Consider the following 6,994-nt stretch of genomic DNA (forward strand, 5'->3'; position numbering starts at 1 on the left):
CCGCCATAAACGTTATAAAACGTTTAGCATAAACCTAGGGATGGGCGCCGAGGACGTTAAAAGACGTCCCCTATGTTTTTTTGGTTTTTTTTGAAACGGGTGGAGGGAAGCCTTGGGCAGCTGTGCTGAAAATATCAAGCAGATCAAGTAAGTTTAATGACTCGTTTTGGCCTCTAGATGGCAGCGATGACTCTCCTTGCACTTTGGGTGTGCCGCCCACCGTGGGCGTCGGTATAAAAGGTGAGGCGGAGCTAGAGTGGAGTGGAGAGGATAATGGAGAAAGCAAAAAGCATGGAGGAAGAGAAAGCAAAAATGACGACCGGTGGAAAGCAGCTCACGCTTGATCGGTATTTTCAAAAAGAAACCAGTGCTAAATTGAATGTTGGTGGCGATGATGATGATGGCGACAACGAGGTTGATGCCGAAGTTGCGGCTTTGACGCGACGTCTTCGGCCACGTCTTAAAGCGACGCCGGTTAGCGATGCTAACGCCGGAAAACGTGGTGCACGTCCAAGTACTTCTGCAAACGCGGACGTTGATTCGGACGACGAAGAGTACCCCGAGTCGGATGGCTATTCTTCGGAGGAGTGGGTACAGTCGGATCTTCGAGAAAGTGATTCGGACAGCATTTCATCCGCAGAAGACTGTGAAGGTAAGCGCAAACTTGCTATGAGATACTTTTCCTGCACGCTGCTAGCACCTCGTGTAACGTGAATGTATAATTCATAGATCGTGCTCACAGCGACAACCTACAGTTTCCACGACAAAGAGAGGTATAAAAAACGTGTTTTCAATACACTGCAACAACAAAAGAAAACGGTCTTTCGATATGATTGTAATTGTATATATTTCTTTCAGCTGCAGCTCGTCGGGCTCAAGGTGACGCGTCTCACAGTGAGCAGAATAAAGGTAAAAAAAAAATGATTCTCCAACTCAGCACGAGTAAAATATTTGATGGTAAATGTCTTCTATAATTTCAACCAGTGGATCCAAGAAAAAAGGTAAACATATATATATATTGCTTCACACTGATCTAAAATAAATATTATATGATATTGAAATGTATATTTGCAGATCCCAAAAGTTCTGGCTGGCATGAAACAGGCTGGCAGCCAAACACATTCCTGTTTACTGAAACTCCAGGACCAAGGGGTGCCGCAGCAGAGCTAAATTCAACCCTGCCAGCTGACTTCCTGCAACTATTCATCTCAAACGAACTTCTCCAGCACATTGCTGATCAAACAAATTTATATGCACGTCAATCCATGCAGAAGCAGACTGAAAGTCTGCCACACTGCAGGAGTCGTGCTTGGAAGCCAGTGTCTGTATTAGAATTGAAAACATTTTTTGCACTCCAATTTCTTACTGGGTATATAAAAAAGCCCAGTATAGAAATGTATTGGACTCAGGATGAAATTGAAACCACACCATTTTTTTAGTCGCGCGATGCCTCGAAACCGCTTCCTGCTTATCTGGAGTTACCTACATTTTAACAATAATGAGAGACATAGTTCAGATGACAAATTATTTAAAATCCGTCCTGTGTTCAACCATATTGTAAATAAATTTAAAGAACTGTTCCAACCCGGTAGGAATGTATGTATTGATGAGGGAATGATGAATTTTCAGGGCCGTCTATCGTTTAAAGTTTACAACCCCCAAAAACCAATCAAATATGGAATTAAGTCATACATCCTGTGTGACTCCCAAACAGGATATTGTTTTAATATGCAACCTTATGTTGGTACTAGTTGTTCTCTGCCGGATACCGTGTTTAATTTGCTAGATCGTCTGCCAGGAAATGGGTACACGCTCTTTATGGACAATTTTTATAATTCAATTGGGTTGTGTGAACGTCTCCTGGCAGCACGTACAAATGTTTGTGGAACACTGAGAAAAAATAGGGGTGAACCAAATGAGATCACTTCTCTTACAAACACTGGCCTTGGGGTGGGGGGGGAATTGGTGAGACACAACACAAATGTTTTGGTTGTGGCATGGCAGGACAAGCGTTTGTTGAGGATGGTGACTACTTTTCACAAAGATGAAATGCGGACAGTTGATGTGTAGGCACTAAAAAAAAAAAAGAGTGCCTTTCCCGAAACCTGTATGTGTTTTGGACTACAATTCCACAATGAATGGCGTGGATAAGATGGATCAAAACATTTCTTATCACCCATTCACGAGGAAGACATTGAAATGGCACAAAAAATTTGTTGCCTATCTGTTTCAAATATGTTTGTTCAATGCCTTTATCCTGTACAAAGCTAAACATCCTGGCAAATGTCAGCATTTTTTGGAGTTTATCCAGCAGGTGGTGAGAGGGTGGCTCTTACCACAGGACCAGGAGGAGGACATTGCTACAAACATACAAACAGAAGGACATGAGGAAGCCAGACAGAACACCAGGTCACCGTATAACGATCCTGAAAGTCGACTTGATGGCAACATGGCAAAACACACACTGCAATACATACCTGCTACCCCCCGGAAAAAAAAGCCAGCAAGAAAGTGTAGGGTCTGCACTCAAAGGGGCATTCGCAGCGAAACAAATCTGTGGTGCAAATCCTGCTGCGTCCCCTTGCACCCAGGGCAATGTTACACTATATACCACACCAAAAAAAAACTTGTGTAGTTGAAACATCCACAGAATTGTAAATAGAAACACATACACACACCACACATGCACAGTTGCACAGTTGCACATGTTTGTTGTATTACACTGTTGAATGTTGAATGTAAATAAACTGTTATTTTGCTATCAAAAAACACTTTTTCATTCTTGGTGGTAGTGTTTTATAGAAGTAAAGCACTATTTAGGTGTTTGTGGCATCATTCATGGACAAAAAGAAGTGTAAAATTCACTAGAATGCATGAAATAATATCGTTTCACTAAAAGCTTGATTTCTCCGTATTTTGGTCCAAAAAAGGCGAAATTGGGTGAAACTAACCATTTTCTATTGTTGATTACTAAAGAACGGAATAAGATAGAAACAAACTTTTTTTTTCTGATGATGCACAAATATCGCTCAGTCATACACTCTATATTTGTCAAACTATGCCCTGGTGAAGACAATCTTGTGTTGAAACATGTTGGTAGTCCATTTTTAATAAAGGATTTTTTTACATTACTATTGAGTGTCTTGAATACACAGACTGCTTTTTACATAAGCATTTTAGCATTTTTTTCTGCTTGACTCTATATTTGTAGCCGGAAATAATGTGTATTGCACATTAACAAAGTTAATTGCATTTTGCCTGCTGTGGAACATACCTGGTGGGCAGCCACAGTAGAGGTATGCGGTGGGGAGCGGGCGTCCACAGTGGCGAGCCGACTGGCTGGAGCTGAAGTTCGGACTCTGGCCTTCTAAATACACATTGCAAATGTTTAGGATATTAAAAAAAAGTGTAATAGTGATAAAAAAAAATGATAAACTCTTGCTAAAATATGGCGTGAAACTCGTACCTTGTTCACTGCAGACTGCATCGTGGTCCCATCACTGGTGGCAGAGGGTGGGGACCGAGGCTGAAAACAAAATATACAGCACATTGAGGACCTAGCAGTGTGACTCAAAATAACTCAACACAGAATACACCACCGCCAAGTGCAGAATTGAATAGAGGCAAAGTACCTGCTGGGGTGCGATGTTTGGGCTCAGTTCCGGAGCAGCAAGGTCCAGCTTCTTCCATCGGCGCTTGGCTGCCTCGGAACGCTTCCCCTTCCGCGGCATGCTGCTACAGCTACCTTTACTGTAAGCAAAAAGAAAAGAAAAAAAACTTCCCAAGACAAAGTCAAAAGTAAACTGGCATTAAAAAAAGGAAATCAATTTAAACACAACAAAATAGTAAAGTAATGATATTAGAGTGTTTGTAATGTGCTGTTGAGTGCAAGTTCAGCTGTATTTGCGTTCTAGACTCTGTGATGTAGATCTTATATATGTATTATGTTGTTTGAGGGCAAGATGGAAGCAGGTAGATGAGGTGGAAGTCCAAGGCGGTGCTGAAGGTTTGAAATCCAAGTATCACGGTCAGCAGCTTTCCAATTCGCACAGTGCTCAGCGGATCGCTAAAAGATTCAAGATAAAATTTGTAGTTAATCTCAGATGTGTATGAAACATTAAAAATGTACATTGAGTCTAATGAGGCAGTGGTGTCATTGTAATAAAAATAAGAAACCGTCATCAATTGAAGTATAGTAACATCACACATTGTATAGTTCATTGATTATAAATAATGGATGGGGTGAGCAGAGCCTTCAATAAATCCTCAACTGTCATGATTGGGGTCAGCTGTTTCTGTTTTCACTTGCAGTTGCTGGGGAAACAGCTGGAGGGCGGATCCCGCCAAACACACCTGCTGCCCATTAGCTCGTCAGGTCAAGATAAAAGCCTGACAGAAGCAGCAAGGAGTGTCGGGTTATTACTCCGTGATGCTACTCTGTATCCCACACTACTCGCTGTTCTAGCCGCCCTCGGGCGTGATTTTGTGTTTCCTTGTTTTTGATTAAAACTAAAGTTATCAGCATCACAGCCGTGGCTCTCCTGCATTTGGGTCCTCCACTCCGTTTCGTGACAGCCAACTTCAACCGTGACAGATCGTGACATCAACAATAGAAAAAAATGGATCCACTATAGACTTCCTTGTTTACTTATTAACAAAGAAAACGGTATTGTAATAACATTGTTACTTTTTTTTTCTTTTACATTAATTTCCATGAGGTGAAACGGTTTGGCAAAATGGATGGGTATTCTGGATGGCCGTGAAAAAAACGATCGCTACAGAAACCAATGGTAATCTTTCAAGGGGGAAAATAAAGGCAGCTTTAACAATTTACAAATGTGTGCTGTAGTCAATCAATGAAGGTCATTTAACAGTGTAAAATACTTCCAAAATCCCTTATCGGCGCCGCTCCGCTACACGATCGAGCAGGACACGCCACTCAACAACCGACGCCCCCCTCCCCCACCCCCACCACGACGACGACAGACGAGACAAAAGCCTTACTGTGTATTGTAGCAACGATGGATATACACAATTGAGATTTACAGCATACTCAAACATATGTATATATATATTTTTTTTACTGCACATTAAAACCTTAATGTAACATCTGCTAGCTCTAGTCCACTACACAGTTGAGCAGGACACGCAACTCAACAACCGACGCCCCCTCCCCCACCACCACCACAACGACGACAGAATAGACAAAAGCCTTACTGTATATTGTAGCAACGAGGGATATACACAATTGAGATTTAGAGCCTACTCAAACTTTTCTTTGTTTTTGTTTTCTTTTACTGCACATTAAAACCTTAAAGTGAGATCTGCTAGCTCTAGCTAGCGCTAGCAGGTGTAGTTAGCATGTAGGCTACCATGTCTAGCACTTAACTTTACCTATCTTGTTAATACAGCAGCCGGATAACACAACGTTCAAATATGGAGGTAAATATGGTGCAAAACTAACTTGTGCAAAAAATTTGTACCTGTAGAAAAAAGTCTAAATTTGTGATTTGTATCTGTAAAAAAAATGTGTGCCTGTAAAAAAAAAATTGTGTCTGTAAAAGAAATTTGTACCTGTAAAAAAAAAAAATGTGTATGTGTAAAACAAATTTGTATCTGTAAAAACAAATTTGTACCTGTAAAAGTCATGATTTGTATCTGTACAAATTTTTTTTGTACCTGTACAAAAACTATAAATTTGTATCTGTAAAAGTTGTGATTTGTACCTGTAGAAATGACAACTTGTAGTCAAAGAAGTCGCCACTAGGAGTCACAAGTGGGCTTTCTGCTGCTGTTCAGTGACGTGAGTTTTGCCCCATTTGTCGCGCTACAAATGGAGCAAAACTAATTTGTACTTGTAGAGCGCCGTGATTTGTACTCGTAAAGAAGGGGCGGGCTCTGGTGTAATGAAGGGTTGTCTTGACCAATCAAGTGAGAAGGATTTGAGCGGATTGGAGCGCAACCTCATTGGTTTAGCGAACGACGGTGGCGGGACTCGCGGAAGGATACAAGCAGGACACATCGTCGCCAACCAACATACATATTAAGAATACTTCAGTCTCTTTTGGTTTTTTGCTATTACAAGGTAAGTATTATGTTACTTCATCATTCTTTCAAATATTGACGATGGTCATCCAACCTGTTTTTATGATTAGCATCACATATTTAGCTTTCTAGCTAGCTGGCATTTGATTTCATGCTAAAGCAGTCTAGTCATTATCGTCATTTCTGGCGCCACGGACGTAATTGCATCTCATGCTTTGGAATATTGTGGCTATATGACAACAATGAACAACTAAACTACTTCATTATATGCCAAGAATGGTGCAGTGCGCTGCTCCCCTGTGTTGGTTAAAATTGTTATTTCTTGTATTAGTTAGCTGGCTAACAAACGAATTCATGTAGCTCACATATGCGCCATTGACAGGTACTGGAGGGAAGATGCACCCAATCGATGTTATGTATGTACACATTTGACTCCATAGTGTTCTTTATCTTGTTTTGCCTTCTAGAAAAATGACCGATCAGAGCAACAGCTCTTCGCTGCAGCAGCAGGTGAGCGGAATATCGCTACTGTCTTGACATTAATGGTGTGTTTTTTGTTATTATTTCTTCCTGTTTGCATAATAATGTAATCAATAATCATGCACATTACACACGACCTATACAGAGTGTCCCAAAAGTCTCTTTACAATTATAACAATTTTGAGATATTTTAAGTACCTTCATTTGTGTGAGGTTTTTTTTAAACTTAATTTAATAGACCTCTATATGGGCATCATCATTTACACCAAGCACATGAAAACGGTACTCGATTTGTTGCCATGTTTGCTGCAGGTTTACCATCCATCAACACAGTATCTGAAACAAATAAATTCAATATGAATGAATACTTTAATTAACAAACACTGGTTAAAATAAAACAAATCTGTTTAAGACATCTCAACAACTGCCTTTGTAATATATTGTTTTAAAAATTGTAAACATGTTATGG

The 6,994-nt window shown here is 40.4% G+C and overlaps 1 long non-coding RNA gene across 1 annotated transcript; it reads left to right on the forward strand.

Moving 5' to 3' along the window:
• Positions 1-250: 250 nt before the first annotated feature.
• Positions 251-2,672, forward strand: LOC147155428 (uncharacterized). Its single transcript, XR_015092302.1, has 3 exons — positions 251-652; positions 730-773; positions 859-2,672. It is a non-coding gene; the product is annotated as an uncharacterized LOC147155428 (long non-coding RNA).
• Positions 2,673-6,994: the final 4,322 nt, after the last annotated feature.

This window comes from Leptonotus elevatus, chromosome 22 (assembly GCF_054856555.1).
Source record: "Leptonotus elevatus isolate MCC_2025b chromosome 22, RoL_Lele_1.0, whole genome shotgun sequence".
Lineage (NCBI taxonomy): Eukaryota > Metazoa > Chordata > Actinopteri > Syngnathiformes > Syngnathidae > Leptonotus > Leptonotus elevatus.